This window comes from Lissotriton helveticus, chromosome 1_1 (assembly GCF_964261635.1).
Source record: "Lissotriton helveticus chromosome 1_1, aLisHel1.1, whole genome shotgun sequence".
Taxonomy (NCBI): domain Eukaryota; kingdom Metazoa; phylum Chordata; class Amphibia; order Caudata; family Salamandridae; genus Lissotriton; species Lissotriton helveticus.
In genome coordinates, this window is record NC_136057.1 from 65,258,218 (window position 1) to 65,274,270 (window position 16,053).

The window sequence follows — 16,053 nt, forward strand, 5'->3', positions numbered from 1 at the left end:
AAAGTAAGCACAAGTGACTGAGCAAAAAGTACTGCACTGTTTCCACGATCCCTGATGGGACAGGGTTGTCATGTTCGATAGTTGTCAAGAACTATTCTCTCCTTGGTAAGAGGAGTTTTACATTAGCACTGTTAGCTAGCTGGTATATAGCCAAATGTACCCAGTGGGGGGGTGTCTGAAATCAGCCTGGAAACCAATCCCGCAGTCTACGGTGTCTAAACGAGCAGATCCTATATAGGTTCATAGGAACTACACAACATGTTGCCGCCAATGTTGGTTTGGTACTTATTCAACTTTCGAATCTGAGTAGTTCAGTCGTGCTTTCTCAGAGGCCCCCACTCACATTTACCCTGAGCCGTCTAAAGTGGGAAGGGAAAATCTGCCACAGTTGAGTAGGCATATCCAATGTATTGACTGTAGGTTTATTTCAGCTTGAAAATAGTTCCTATTGTGCAAACCTTATCAACACTGCGCCAGCACAATGTGTAAATGGATGTATGACGTTACAACGCATACTTTTACAACGCCTACCTTTACAACACATTTTTTACAACGCAACATCCATTACAACGCATTCCATTACAACGCATGCATGTACAACGAATTTTTAAAAACTACCTTCACAACGCATTCCATTACATCGCATACTACCTTTACAACGCATACTATTACAACGCATAACATTACATTGCATGTAAGGTAAGTATTGGATAGTGTAGGGGTAAACATTACTATTCTAACTCTAGGGGGTGCAACAGTAGGGTAAGTATTGGATAGTGTAGGGGTAAAAATTACTATTCTAACTCCAGGGGGTGCAACAGTAGGGTAAGTGTTGGATAGTGTAGGGGTAAAAATTACTATCCTAACTCCAGGGGGTGCAACAATAGGGTAAGTGTTGGATAGTGTAAGGGTACTATGTGTTGTAATGCTATGCGTTGTAATGGTATGCGTTGTAATGACATGCGTTGTAATGACATGCGTTGTAGTGGTGTGAGTTGTAGTGTCATGCGTTGTAATGGTTGCGTTGTAAATGCATGCGTTGTAATGGATGGTGCGTTGTAAAAGTTTCGTTGTAATGGTAGTACGTTGTAAAAGTTGCGTTGTAAAGGTTGTTCGCTGTGTGAATGCAGTGGAGGAAGGAGAACAAGAAGGCAAAATAAACATTTCAGAAAATGTCAGAACTGCCCTAACTTTAAAACTAGCAGACTATGAAGTCACAGATGGAGGTGGGACAGTAGTAACATTCATGATTGAGGTACACGAATCATATAGAACAGAGGTATTCTATTAATGGGTTAAATTCCCACGAGCAGATGCACATCACAAATACATTTCAATCTTTGACTAAAGATGAAACACCAGAGGAATACTGTCCATAAAAGGACATTGAAGTTCCGCTCACCTACCAGAAGCACATAAACGAATTTAAAGGCGCCTTCCCACACACAAGAGATAAAATAAGACCTGGTCCGCTCGGCAAAGACGGAGTGGCCTGGCTGGCCCTGGTACCTTACACATCGCATCCCGACATTGACACAATGCCGGTAGCTGACTTACATCTGCTCCACAAAGAAATAATAAACCTTTATAGAAACCTGACACAATTCGTGATGAGAACACTCACACTTCAGCCAACAAGGGCTACACAAGCAGGATAAATTCCGGGGTCTGCATCTAAAATAACTCCACAAACTCTACACGCAGTTATAGGTAAAATGCCCACTAGACATGAGCAAATGCCATTCTGGATAGCTTAGAAAATCACACAGTTAGAGGCAGTGTTACCACACAGAAGCCCCCAAGAAAAACACAGAGTGCTAACAATCTGCTTGCCAATGGGAATTGCTCCCCAGATAGAGGATTGTACCTCTTGGGGTACAGTTTTCGCTGCCATATATACCAGAACTCATGGTATCCCTTCAATAGAAGTAATACCAGATGTATTAAGACAAATACAGAATGAGTATGGAACAGAACATTCTCTGAACTTAGGGATGAAATTGTTAGGAAAATGTGCCCAGGTATCAATTATTACATTGACAAGCATAAAAGGGAAGGCAACAGCAGTGTCGAATTATGCCAACACCTGAGGGATTTCACTCCTTTACAACAGGCACATGAATTACTTTAAATTATCGAAAATACCTATGCCGAATTAGGTCAAGATAGTTTGGTAGCTAGAGCAACAAAACCTCAACTCATGGGTGGTCCTTAGAGCGGGACTCGCCGTAGCAGGCGCCGGGCATTTCCCCTGGGGGCCGCCATGGTAGGGGGGGCGATTTTGAGCCCCTGGGGACTGTTTTTGTTACTGGGGGCGGGCAATATCGTCCGCCTGTAACAAAATCAGCTGAAACTGGACCTAGCAAACAGCTCGGCCGCATCCCGCCTCCCCTCTACTGGGGTCCGGCTGAGCAGTTTGCCATGGCCGGTTTTGGTTCCCAGTCCGGCCCTGGTGGTCCTGAAAAGGACAACACTAAGCAAGCACCTGATTCCTCCAAGAAGAAATGGGCTAATAAAAAAACAAAAGAATAGAGAGAATAGATCACAATCAAGCAGTGGGTCTTCTCAACAGGAGCCCTCCGAAAGGAGGTACAACCTTAGAAATCGTGATAGCATTAAAAAAACGACAGGTATCAGGATACTGATACACGTGCCTCTCAATCCTTTCAGGGTTCAACAAAAAACTCAGAGAGAAGAACGGTCAGAACACAGACAAGAAGAATGGACAAGATCTAGAGACACACATCGTACTTCGGATTATAATATCAATAAAGAAGATAAACCAAAATCAAAACCTCAAAAGAAGAAAGTAGCAGGTCTTAAAGCTAGACTTGCCCAGACTTAGAGCAGGGAGGACCTGCCCTGGCAGTTCGGGCTGGACTGTACCCATGTGGCACGGGGTCAATAATGATTTGCATATGGCTGGGTCTAAACTTGGTTGGCATGGTGAGCAAAAAATTATAGATTTAACCCAGATCTCTTGACTAGGGGTGAATGTTTTGATTTGATCTGCATTCCATCCATCATTTGTGTGTCTTTTGCTTCCTCGCCCTAAGTGTGCCGGGTATGCCCAGACGTGGATCCCGTGCTCACTATGCCACTGGATTCAAGCTAGCCTGGCTGATGAGGAGTGAAACCCTGAACCCGGTCCTAGGGTGTTTGTTTCCAGGCCAGGGACGACCTGGCCTGTTAGTTCGGGCTGTACTGTACCCATGAGGCACAGGGTCAAGACTGATTTGCATAGAGCTGGGTCTAAACTGGGATGGCTTGGTGAGCAAAATATCAATGGATTTAACCTAGATCTCTTGACTGGGGGTGAATGTTTTGATTTGTTCTGCATTCCGTCCATCATTTGTGTGTCTTTTGCTTTCTCGCCATTTGACCAGGGTGAGCAACATAATTTTGGCGTTCGCCTTTGAGGGCTACAAATTCAAATTTATAAAATCATAAAATAGCCCACCTCAATGTCCTATTTTTGGGATACGAGTTGTTAAGTGAAAAGCCTAGCAGCTAACTTCTCAGAAAAGGGCACGCTACTCCAACCACCAAAAACTCTAAAGAACTTACAATCCATATTGGGGTTCCTAAATTATGGCAGAACGTACATTTAGGATTATGCTTAAAAAGTAAACATTTTCCACAATTTAATCAGACCTGATTTTTCAAGTAGACATTGGATACAGAAACACACGGATATCCTTTGTTCCTTACAGGCTAACGTGATAGCTTCAAAACACCTACACATACGTGTACGTACCACAAATTTGGTGATCCATGTAATCGCCAGTCAATCAGGGTACACTTACTTCAATGAAGGTGAAACTGTATCCATTGCACTTGTACACAAACGCTGAAATGCATGTTGCTTCTACAGAGAACATTCTGACATCAATACAGACTGCTGTAGTGAGAGAAAGAGCACTGGGTCAAAGGAAACGAATCATTGGTGTAACTCCGGTATCGGCCTTAGAGGCTGTTTCAAAGGCAAGCATTCCAAACGCCAAAGTTTTACATCCGCAATGGAAACAATGGGCTAATTCTCTCACTGCAACAAATGTAGAATACAAATTTGAGTCTATATTAAAAACACAAGTATTTCTGCAATACAAACAAGAATATCCTCTCCCAAATGAAATAATGGCTCTAGATCAGTATGAATACATTATTTACGTTGATAGATCTGCCCAGCCTGCCATAGATAGTAAAGGACAATACAGTGCAGCTTGTGTGATTGTAAAATGATGTATGCGGGATGGCAAGTTACATCCTAGTAGTACCGTTTTACTGTGTCCAGTCTTACAATGAATATCTTCACTATTGGGTACAGAATTGGTTTACAGACTCAAAAGGTTGCACAATAAAGCATTAAATGCTCTGGGGACAAGTGGCAGAGTTGAGAACAGACTTGCTGAGAGCTCACAAGATACACAAGCTGAGTTATCAACATGATGGCACTCACTTTGAAGGGAATTCATTGGCTGATGAAGCCGCAAAGGGGCAGTACGAACTGCTGACTTAGCTGCAATCACTCGTTCTAGCACGAGAATAGACAAACAGATAATGGCAGCTGTTATTGCTTCACTCAAAAACACCAAAGCCTTGCGGAAAGGTTTTCCACTACTGTACTCCTACAAGTTAGATGCAAACAATATTCCGTATGCTCAAATTCCAGGAGTGGGGGATAGAGTAATACCGAACATGGATCGCAGGAAGTTTATACAGAAAGACTTATAACATTGAAAGAGTCTGCAAATGGAGTTTCCAACAATGAAATGGAACTAGTTCTACTTGAAATTGAACAACAACAAAATACAAATGAAACACAGATATCAATTTGACCTACAACTGACATCTACATTAATACGCCTCTACAGGAGATATCTGCCAGTTCAACAGAACCTTCTGAGCTACCAAAGTTAGATCGAACTGCTTCTGGCTACTTCATCGATTTTGATACGTTTTCTCTAGATCCAAGTGAACCTGAGTCATTGCCAGCTCCAGTTTCACGCAAAAGACAACTTCATGATTTTTAAATTTTCCTAAAAAAGACATAGCTAGTTTCACCATGGCTACAACTCTGGATAATAACTAGAATACTGTTCTTACCCTTCTGGATAGGTTTGGTGACTGCCCTTTTCTTTCTTTAAATTATATTATCACCTCAAGTACATATTCTGACGAATGGGATTTTAAAACTGTTAATAATATGTTGTTATGTTGTATTAGAACACAAATGAAATGTTTGACTCCTCTTCTGATTTCTAGGAAATGTACTGTTATCAATACTCTGGTCATCAATTTTTGCATTAAACAAGTGCTCCACAGAACATTTTCGCATACCACCAATGGGAACATTGCCGAACACCACCGAAAGCCCGCATTAGGAAAGGAAGACGGAACCAGTCATTACCCCGTCCTTAGACCCAGCTTGAGGGCAACACGTAAGAGCGGCTTATCCGCCCTCTTTTTCATGTAAGATACTGGACTCCTGGGGATCACCATTACCTGGTACATCCCCTGACATAACTGATCACTGTCAGATAGAAGCTTTGTTTTATTTTTTGTTTGAAATCGGTTTTATTTTCTAGATGAAGAATAGAACCTAGGTCCATACGTACACAGCGTTAAGCCCACAACCCATGCAGGGCCGGCCGCATTTCATTCAAGTGCCTTCCAGAATATAAAAAGGCATTGGTAAACTAGTTGGAACACAGCATGTCAGCCTTGTTGGGCCGGCCGCGTGACACAGTGTGTATATATAGCAATATTAGCGTGTTGTGGGAAGTCTCAGAACCTGTTTAAAAGAAATAACATTGTGAACACGGGGAAGAGGCCCATATAAAAGTGGATAGCGGTAGATGGACAGAAAAGGGTCAAAAAAGAAAGAGGAGATAGTAGAAAGGCGAGGTACATAGCAACTAGGGCGGTTGGATGGATGGACGGGAAGTGGTGCGTGGTGGTGTCTGGTGTTGCGAGTGGAGCCCTTGATGTTTGTTGAAAGGAGTGGTGTGCATGATTGTTCTAATTATATGAGGAGCCTGTTGGGATCTGGTGGGAGTATAGCATCTTCAAAGAGTCGCAGCATTCTAAGTTTGGAGGGCAGGTAGCGCGCATGTTCTATTTACAGTGGTATTTAATTAAGGGTCGCCAAACGGCTGTGAAGCGGGTGTCACTTGATTGCAGTCGCGCTGTAAAAAGTTCCATGGTTATTACATACCATAAGCGCATAAACCAAGCGACAATTGGGGGAGTCTCTGCTTTTTTCCAATATAATGCTCTAAGTTGTTTAGCTGCCCTGAGCTTGTGAAGTGCTATAATCCAATCACTGCGGGTGAGCGCTTTTAGGTTATCAGGTTTAAGGCCCAAAAGGATCGTGGTTGCGGACTCCGGCAGAGGGAAGCTCAGTACCTCCTTAATATGATTAAGGACTTCCTTCCAGAGCAGGGTCAGGAGCGGACAATGCCACCAAATGTGAATGAAGTCTCCAGATGCATTCAAACACCTACAGCACAAGGGGGACGTGGTAGGGAACATTTTGTTCAGTCGAGCGGACGTGTAATACCATTGTGTCATAATTTTGTATGCATTTTCCCTCTGTGAGATGCTACGGTAGACCCTAGGAATGTCCCGCCATAGGTGATTCCACTGTGTAGCTGTGTAGGTGTGATTTCCGTAGTTGATGTCCGCTGCTATTGGCGTTGAAATGGGTGTGTAGTTAGCAACGGAGGGTGCTGTAGGATCTGGTATGTTTGAGTTATAAGGCCTTTCGAGTCGTCGAAAGAATGGACTAGCCGCTCAAAGGGCGTGAATGGCATGACATCGGCCTGTTGCATCTCTGGTGAAGACACCCAATGCCGCAACTGTGTATATTGTATTCCCACTTCCAGTGGAAGACGAAATTCTTCCCTGCACTGGACAAACGTCTTAAGCGTGCCCCCTTCATACAGCTCTCCGATCACTCTGCAATCCCCCTGTAACCATTGGGCGAATGCTTGTGAGTGGAGGGCTGGAGGGAACAGTGGGTTACTTGTAATGGGGGTGTATGGGGAGGGGAAGGTCGTTATTCCTTTATGCACGGCTACCTTGTCCCATGTATCTAGGACTGTTTCAGTAGGCGCTGCGAGAGTACGCCATATGGTGGAGCCACGTTAGATCCCAAATGGTACGCCCAGCTACCATCCTGTCCATATGAAACCACACCTTTTCACTTTCAGTGGTTGTCCATTCTGAGACAAAGCGGAGGTGAGAGGCCCATTAGTATTCCAGAAGATTGGGGCACGCTAACCCCTCTGTCTCGCGGCATCATGAGGATCTTGTGGGAGAATCGTGGTCTACGCCCACCCCAAATGAAGCTAGTTATATCTCATTGGAGGCCCTGTATCTGGTGTTGCGGGATAGGGGTGGGGAGACATTGGAATAGATACAAGATTTTAGGGAGTATCAGCATTTTGACGGCGTTAAGCCTTCCCAGCCAGGAGATAGCTAGTGGTTTCCATCCCTGTAGGTCCTCCAAGACCGTTCTCTTGCATTCACGACAATTGACTTGAGTCCATGTGTCCAGAGAGGGGCTCAGTTGAAGCCCTAAGTATCGGATATGATCCATGGCCCATTGGTAAGGGGCGGGCATCTTCAAGACTGGTATCTCCTCTTCAGGGATCGTGAGGTTTAATGCCCAAGATTTATCATGGTTAATTTTAAGGCCCTTGGCCAGCTCAAAGGACTATAGCAGAGTGTGAAGCGCCGGGAGAGATATATGTAGATGCGACAGTGTGAGGATAAGGTCATCCACAAAGAGTGCTACCTTGTTCTGTTGACCTCCAACCTCTGTCTGATCATCTCTGCTAAAGGCTTATCGCCAGGGCAAATAGCAGGGGGACAGGGGGCAACCCTGCTTCGTACCCCTATGTATGGGAAAGGGTTCTGTAAGCTGCCCATTGACCCAAACCCTAGCTTGCAGGGAGAGATAAGGGGCCATGATCATAGAAATCATGTTTTGGCCCAGTCCGATCTTGTGCAACAAAGTGCGAAGGAAACTGTGGAAAAGTAAATTTTGCCATGTTCTGTGTCCCTACGTGTTCCCCATCCTATGTTGTATGTGCATGATTAATATGCATATGTATTCCCCATGATCGATTAAAGACGCAATTACAGTTGTGTCCAACTCTAGTATACCAGTTTCCAGTTCTCGTGAAAGACTACGAGTATTAGGCCTATGTAAAGCTATGGTGCCACGTTTCACAGTGTGCACGTTATTTCATTGTAAAGTCCCCGTTTCTAGGCCTCAAAAGGGCCCGGACTCAGATTCAGCTCCTGTCTCCTGAACCCTCGCTGAGGAGCGATACAGCCCCCACCTGTATCCCTGACCCTTCACTTACTTCCTGCCTCACAGTGCCCGGCTCGGCCTGGCTCTGCCTGCCAGTCTGCCAAGAGTATGTTGTGATTCTAGTTATCAGTCCAGCCCTCCTTCTCTGCATTCCTAAGCTACTGAATCGCATCAATAGTTTCCGTCATGGTCTAGCCTTTACGTCTCCATGTAAGAGAAATACTGTATTAATGGTCATTTAATATTCCTCAACACGCACTACATGTAGAATAATGCATGCACCAGTCTTAGAGTCTGTTAGCCTTTACCCTGATAACTTTTGGATTCTATCAACATGTTCTCTAAACACCAGATACTAGATAGTGTTTAGGTACATGTCGCTCTGACTCTCCAGACTTCAGTCTCTTCTTCTAGCGCAGAAGTCATAGCCCCCAGCTTCTCCCTAGTAACACGTCATTGCCAGCTTGCGCGCACCACTAGGTTAGAGGTCCCGGCTCCTTAGGTAGCCCCCTCCATGTTTCCGCCCCATTTATGACATATTCTGTTACGTTTACACCACATGTCTATGTATACGCCCTGTTCACGCCTCTTGTTACACCTACTTTCTGCCTTATCTTTCGCGACTGCTACAGGCCCTGCCTACTGTTACGCCTATTGTATTGAACATCATGTATTTTGTTTAAGTATATATATGCTTGTGCACTGTTATTAAAGTGTGCAGCGCTGCCATCCTATTCCCGTGCAGGTTGTCCTGTTCCTGTCCTTTATGCTGTATTAAACCTGCAAACTCCAGCTACCTCGAATCTTGACTCTTATTTATTGAGCTATCTGTTAATGTATATCTAGTCAAAAATAGAGGTATTATTTATTTATTTACCACATAATGGCGCCCGAACAGGTACTTGCCCTTTCCCCACGCGCCGGTGAAGCCACGCAAGCCCCCTGATCCTCTGCAGCCGTGACGGAACCATACCGTGCACGTGCAGATATTTCTGCTTCAAGTATCCCTCAGGCCCACGGAGGAGACGGAGGTTGCGGTCCAGCATTCAGACGAGGCGGTGGAGGAACGCGGCGAGTCCCGACCAGAGCCCAAGCCGAGAGTCCAAGGTCCGAGGTATCCGGAGGCCCACCCGTAACTGAAGTCCGAAGTTCGTCCATCCGTCGCCGTAGCAGTCCAGTCCAGTCCGAGGCCTTCCGTTCTTGCTGCCCGGTGAGTACCGTTGCTGGGGTAGTATCTAGACAGGGTCAATTGCATTGTCTCTGGTCCGTGGGTTTGGGTACACAGATCCAACACGAAGTGTCCACTTAGGTGGATGCGGGTCCTGACGTGTCTCTTTATGAGACCGGTAAGTTTCGTACTGTTTTAGCAGTGCATCTAGTTTCTGTTCTAGTCTGGTCTGTTCTCGAGAAATTCATGTATTCTGTTTTCAGTATTTCAGGTAGTATTTTGTCCGAACTGTTATCTTAAATGTCATTCATGTATTTCAATGTCGTGGTATGAATGAATTGTTCTTTCAGTAATCATCGTGTTCATTGTGTATTGTATTGTGTCTAGACTCCAGCCCAGTCATGCCTCTATTTTCCAAGTTACGTCAGTTAAAAACTAGAAAAGGTCTGTTAGAAGAGGCAGTTCCTGTCCCGCCTAGGGACAGTCCAGGTCATTTTATGTATCAAAAGCATGGCATAAGTGCCATATTGTATCTAGATTTATGGGTGGAGTACACCAAACAGTTAGAAGAAAAGTATAGATGGCCCGTATCGGGTACATGGGATGCCGAGTGCATCATGCGAGTAGAAGAAGCATTATGGAAAAAGAAAGCCAGACAGTCACAGAAAGATGCCATCGAGTTATGGCGCAAAGAATCTCATAAAAGAACCGAAAAAGAAATCAGAAAGTCAGAATTAAGTCGAGAATCCTTAGAAAAAGCCCAAGAAAGGGAACTAATCGAAATAGGTGAACGAGTTAAAACCGAACAGTCAGACAGACAGAGAAATGCCCTCATTAAGGGTATGTATCCTCTTCTTGCCGAGGGCTTGCCAAAAGCAACCCCGGAGGCATCCAGTAATTTTCCGCCGCCATTAGTTCCGACCAAGCTACGTCACAAACCGACCGCAGCTGATATTTTTCTCTCGTCCTATTTGGACGACACAGTCCCGGAATATGCAAATCCTGTTCCACCAGCTCCTGTAAATAATGTAATTCATGGTCCCCCAGTCACCGGGGCACCTGTTGCAGTATCTGTTACGGTACCCCCGGTCCAGCCCGTAGTACAAATTCCCGCTACATCAGTCACTCTGCCAGCACGAAGAGTATCAGTCGACGATTCCAGTTTAGGGGCCGCGGGAGGAGGTCCTCCTGGTACCCCGCCGCCAAATAGACGTCTAGGGGTAGTCGAGTTACATGAACGTGCGTTACAGCGTACGCCTAAATATCAGTCCATTGCAGAAATCAGGCGAGCTCTTACTGAATGCTGTTATGATCCAGTCCCAGGCGAGGATAGTATGGTCATATATTCCATACGTATAAGACAGGTGTCCGAGTATTTGGTCACCTTACCGAATATGAAAGAAGATCTAGACAGAATGTATCGTTTCATTCGTACAGGACAAGATCCAGAAAGTATTGGTGAAGTCATGTCTCTCAGGAAATCTGAGATCCAGTTCATGTTATTAAAGTTTCTGATCAATTGTTTAATTAGGGAACAAGATTCCCCGACTAAAGATCCGAACAAAATGAAAATTCTGACAAGGTGGAGTGATAATATAGCCGAGGGTAAGCACAAGACACTCAATAGTATAGAGAGTATGTACAAAAAAATACGTAAAGAAATAATAAGGTTACACGAACAACGCAAAGAAGCTCTAGGAAGCGAGAAAGAAAATGACTCTTCTACTGAAGAGGTAGACGACGAGAATCCCGCCAGAATAGCGTATGTAGGTAAATCTAGATTTCCAGACCGACATTTACGCCAAGAACACAAGAAAGTCTTTCATCTTCCAGCACCAGAACAAGGTTCTCTAGAACAAGTATTTCAAGCTACCGATCACATTCTGAAATCACGAATCGGTTATAATGAGTTAAGTACCATGCATGAACAAGAACTAGCCCGATCAGCAGTCCGATGGATTACTGATTCTACCACTTTTCCAGATGAAATAGTGGCACAAATGTTTCTGAAACTGCCCCCAGCCGAGCAGCGACTGGCGGGTATGTATATGATCCAGCACCTCATAACATTATATGAGGGTCAACATTCTGATCCAGGTCCGTTACATGATGTCCTGAACGAGTTACTCCAGTATAGATGGAAAGGTTTAGGTACCGATTTAATTAGTGTCATTCTAGAACAGCGCCACAAATATAGAACGTTTCTGAACCCGCATTTTGTTCACGTCTCACCTCCGGAAAGTAAACTGTTTTACATAGACAGACAGCATCCATTACGAGAAGTACACCCAGTTAGGACAGCGGGTGGTGAAATGCAACGAGTATTTGTTTACACCCCAGTTACCAAGATGGAACTCTTAGAAATGAAGAAGTTAATTCCCTGTCACGACAAAGATCCAGCAGGGTTCCACCGAGAATTAAAAGACATGCTCCGTATGGGAGAATACACGTATCCAGATATTATTAAAATGCTAAAAGTCCTGTTGCCTGCGGGCATATATGAAAAACTCAAGGAAAAAGATTGGGAGGTGGGAGAGAAAAAGATTGATTGGACAGCTCTAGAAGCTGAAGATAAGATACGAGTACCAGGTACCGGTCTTGGAGATAAATGTAAAGAATTACCTGAACTGTTAATACAAGTTTTGCCTAGATTATTAGCCACTAAAAAGGAAGACTGGGATGCAATCTCAGCCTGTAAACAGAAACAAGATGAAGATACTAGTGATTTTTATTCCAGATTTGAGAAATGTTTTATCATAAACAGTGGTTTGAAGACGAGTAGTGAGTCATACCCTCATCTTTTTGTTACTAAATTAGTCGAGAATTCAAGCCCACAAGTTAAGAATCGAGTTTTGAAAGTCGAAAGTACATGGCAAGCTAGTACTCCGTCCCAGATGTTACAGATGCTCCAGTATCACCAGAATAGAATCAGAGAAGAGCAAGAACACGAGAGAAGACTTATGAAAGACACGAAAATGAAAGTACTAGTTGCACAATCTGTTCCTCAAGACAGTCAGAAGAGGGGTCCGAATCAAGCCAGTCATCCTGCAGTTCCCGTTAAAGGGACATGCAATTATTGTAAACAGCCAGGTCATTTTATAAACGAGTGTGCAGTTCTGAAACACAATATAGCCACTGGTAAAACTAAAGAAAGACCACGTCCGCCTAGACAAGAACAAGTTTCTCAGACTTCTCAGCCACCACAGAATGCACAACAGACAGTTCCAGCACCGCAGCCTATTGCTGCAACACAGCATGTTACACAGCAGATGTACCAGTATGCCCAGACAGAGTATCCAGAGTATCAAGCGTATTCATGAAACAGCCTAGAGAGGGAGGTAGGCTTGCCTCTCATCGAGATTCCTGTAGACCAAGAAGGTCCCTATGTACATAGTCAAGTATTAGGGAAAGACAGAAAGTTTCTGATTGATACAGGGGCAAGTAGGACTACTATCAGTCATGACGAGGTTCCAGGGGCTCCGCTCTCAGGCTCTAGAAATGTTTCCCTTGGATTTTCAGGAAAGCCTATTGTAAACGAGATATCAAAGCCAGTTACTCTAGAAGTTGGTCCATTGTCCCGAACTACTGATCTATTGCTTACGAAGTCATGTCCAGAAAATTTGTTAGGTATTAAGACACTGAAAGAATTAGGTGCAGTTATTTGCTGCTCCCCAGAGGGAATACGTTTGTTTTTGCGTGACTTCAAGGGTCACTATGTTTTACGAGATTTTGATCCGAGATTGTCTAATGTTCCGCAGCATCTATGGGCACAAGGTCCAACTGATGTTGGTTTTATGCAAATCACACCCCATCGTGTGACTCTCAAACAAGGTATAGTCCTACCACGAATTAGACAGTACAGATTGCCACCTGAGGCTGTAGCAGCCTTATCCAAAATTATTGACGAGCTCATGGCTCAAGGAGTGGTTGTAGAAACTGACTCCAATGTATGTAATTCTCCTATCATTCCAGTCATGAAACGTACTGATCCAAATGCACCTCCAGTATATCGATTAGTGATTGACCTTCGAGAACTTAATAAATGTATCATTCCCCAGTATCCAGTTGTTCCAGATATCTCATCTCTGTTGACAGCTATTGATTCTGAGGCAATATTTTTCACAGTAATAGACCTCAAGAACGCATTTTTCAGTGTTCCAATTCATCCAGACAGCCAGTACCTTTTCGGTTTTTGTTTAAATGGAAGGAGCTATAAATTTACACGAGCTCCTCAAGGTTTCACAGAAAGTCCTAGTATTTACAGTCAAGCACTTAAGAGACAACTAGACAATATTCACATGCCAACTGACACTGCCCTACTCCAATATGTCGATGATCTACTGATCACAGCCCGTTCTGAACGTGCTTGCGAGCGAGCATCACTGACAGTCCTGTATTTCTTAGCCGAGATGGGGCACAAGGTGTCCCCTTCGAAGCTTCAATTCTGTGTCCAGCAAGTGATCTACTTAGGCCACTTACTGTCCAAGTGGGGTAGGCAGTTGACACCCGATCGTATCCAGTTAATAGCGAGTCTTCCACAGCCCAAGACACAGAAGGAGGTACGAGCTTTTATTGGCCTCACTTCTTATTGCAGACAATGGATTCCTCAGTATGCATTTCTAGCCAAACCACTGATACAGTTAACGACACAGGAGGCAGCCGTATCGACTGTTCTCCCTTGGACATCTGAACATACACTTAGTTTTAATGAGTTGAAGAAAGCTTTATGCCAAGCACCTGTCCTAGCTACACCGAACTACAGTAAGCCTTTTACACTTTTTGTCACAGAACGTAATGGTACTGCATTATCTGTTCTCACACAAGATCAAGCCGGACAATACAAGCCTTGTGCTTATTTTTCGAGCACACTAGATCCAGTAGCCCAGGCGCTGCCTGCGTGCCTCAAGTCAGTTGCAGCCACAGCACTAGCTATTAGACAAAGTGATTCCATAGTATTAGGACACTCCTTGACAGTACAAGTTCCACACTCCGTGGAAGTTCTTTTAAACCGAACACAGACTCAGCACTTGACAATTGCACGTTTGACAGGTTATGAACTGACACTGTTCCAGCCACACATAGAAATCAGACGCTGCAACGTTCTAAATCCTGCTACACTGTTACCGTCAGTTACTTCAAATTCTACCGCACATGATTGTGTGGAAGTCATTAACACTATGACTAAGCCAAGACAAGATCTGACAGACATTGCCTTACCAGATCCCGACCTGACACTTTATGTGGATGGTTCATGTATGAGAACAAGTACAGGAGAACTAGTAGCCGCGTATGCAGTGACTACTGACACTGAAGTTATAGAGACACACCGTATTGACACCCTGTCTGCTCAAGCAGCAGAGCTAGTTGCTCTGACCCAAGCCTGCATACGTGCCAAGAACCTAAAAGTAAATATATATACAGATTCACGCTACGCATTCGGAGTCGTACACGACTTTGGAGTGCTCTGGCAAGAGAGAGGTTTCATGACTTCTCATGGAACCAAGGTTCAGCATGGTTTCCTTATTCAAGCTCTGTTAGATGCAATACATTTACCGACAGCTATCGCTATCATGAAGTGCAAAGCACATACGAAAGTTACAGACATTATTTCTCAAGGTAATGATCTAGCAGATCGAACAGCCAAGCTTACAGCTCAGACACCAGACATACCAGTTAACAAGACACCGACATCCACTCTAGAACAGACTACTTGTATGACAGTTAAGGACCCTACACAAGATGTCATAGACATACAGTTACATGCTACTCCTGAAGAAATCAAGAAATGGTCCGAACAAGGAGGGGTCCAGACAGATCAGGGATGGTTGACGAAGGGAAAAGCCACATGGTTTCTCCCCGACTCTATGGTTCAAGTCATTATCAATACCGCACATAGTCCAGCACACTTAGGAGAAAAAGCCATGATAGACAGTATCCAGAACCTTTGGTTCAACAGGCACTTGCGAGCTGCAGCCAAGCAGAAAGTCCGTACCTGTATGATATGTTGCCAGTTCAATCCAGGTAAAAGTGTCCCGGTGGAACAAGGTGGATTCCAGCCCCCTGACCACCCTTTTGAAGTCCTCCAGATGGATTATATTCAGATGGAGCGATGTCGAGGTTTCAAGTATGTCCTTGTAGTTGTATGCGCTTTGTCCAGGTGGACAGAAGCATATCCAGTCCCAGATTACACAGCCGCGACCACTGCCAAGCAGTTGGTTCGTGAATTTTTCCCCCGCTATGGACTCCCAAGGGTCGTGTATTCAGACAACGGCCAGCCATTCTCATCTGAACTTATGAAGCACGTTTCCCTTTTGTTAGGGTACCAGTGGAAGTTCCATTGTGTACGCCATCCAGAAGCAGCCGGTCTCGTAGAGAGACATAATCAGACATTGAAAATCCATATTGCCAAAGTCTGTAAAGAGAAAGGTGTAGACTGGCTAGTAGCTCTGCCAGTCGCTCTATTTTATATGCGCATGGTCGCACACTCCAGATCAGGTCTGTCCCCATATGAGGTCGTATTCGGCCGCCCCCCGAACATGTGGGGTACACCCAGACCCCGAAG

The 16,053-nt window shown here is 44.5% G+C and overlaps 1 protein-coding gene across 1 annotated transcript in view; it reads left to right on the forward strand.

Moving 5' to 3' along the window:
* The window catches only part of LOC144758378 (uncharacterized), a 687,536-nt gene that overhangs the window by 151,267 nt on the left and 520,216 nt on the right, over window positions 1–16,053 (forward strand).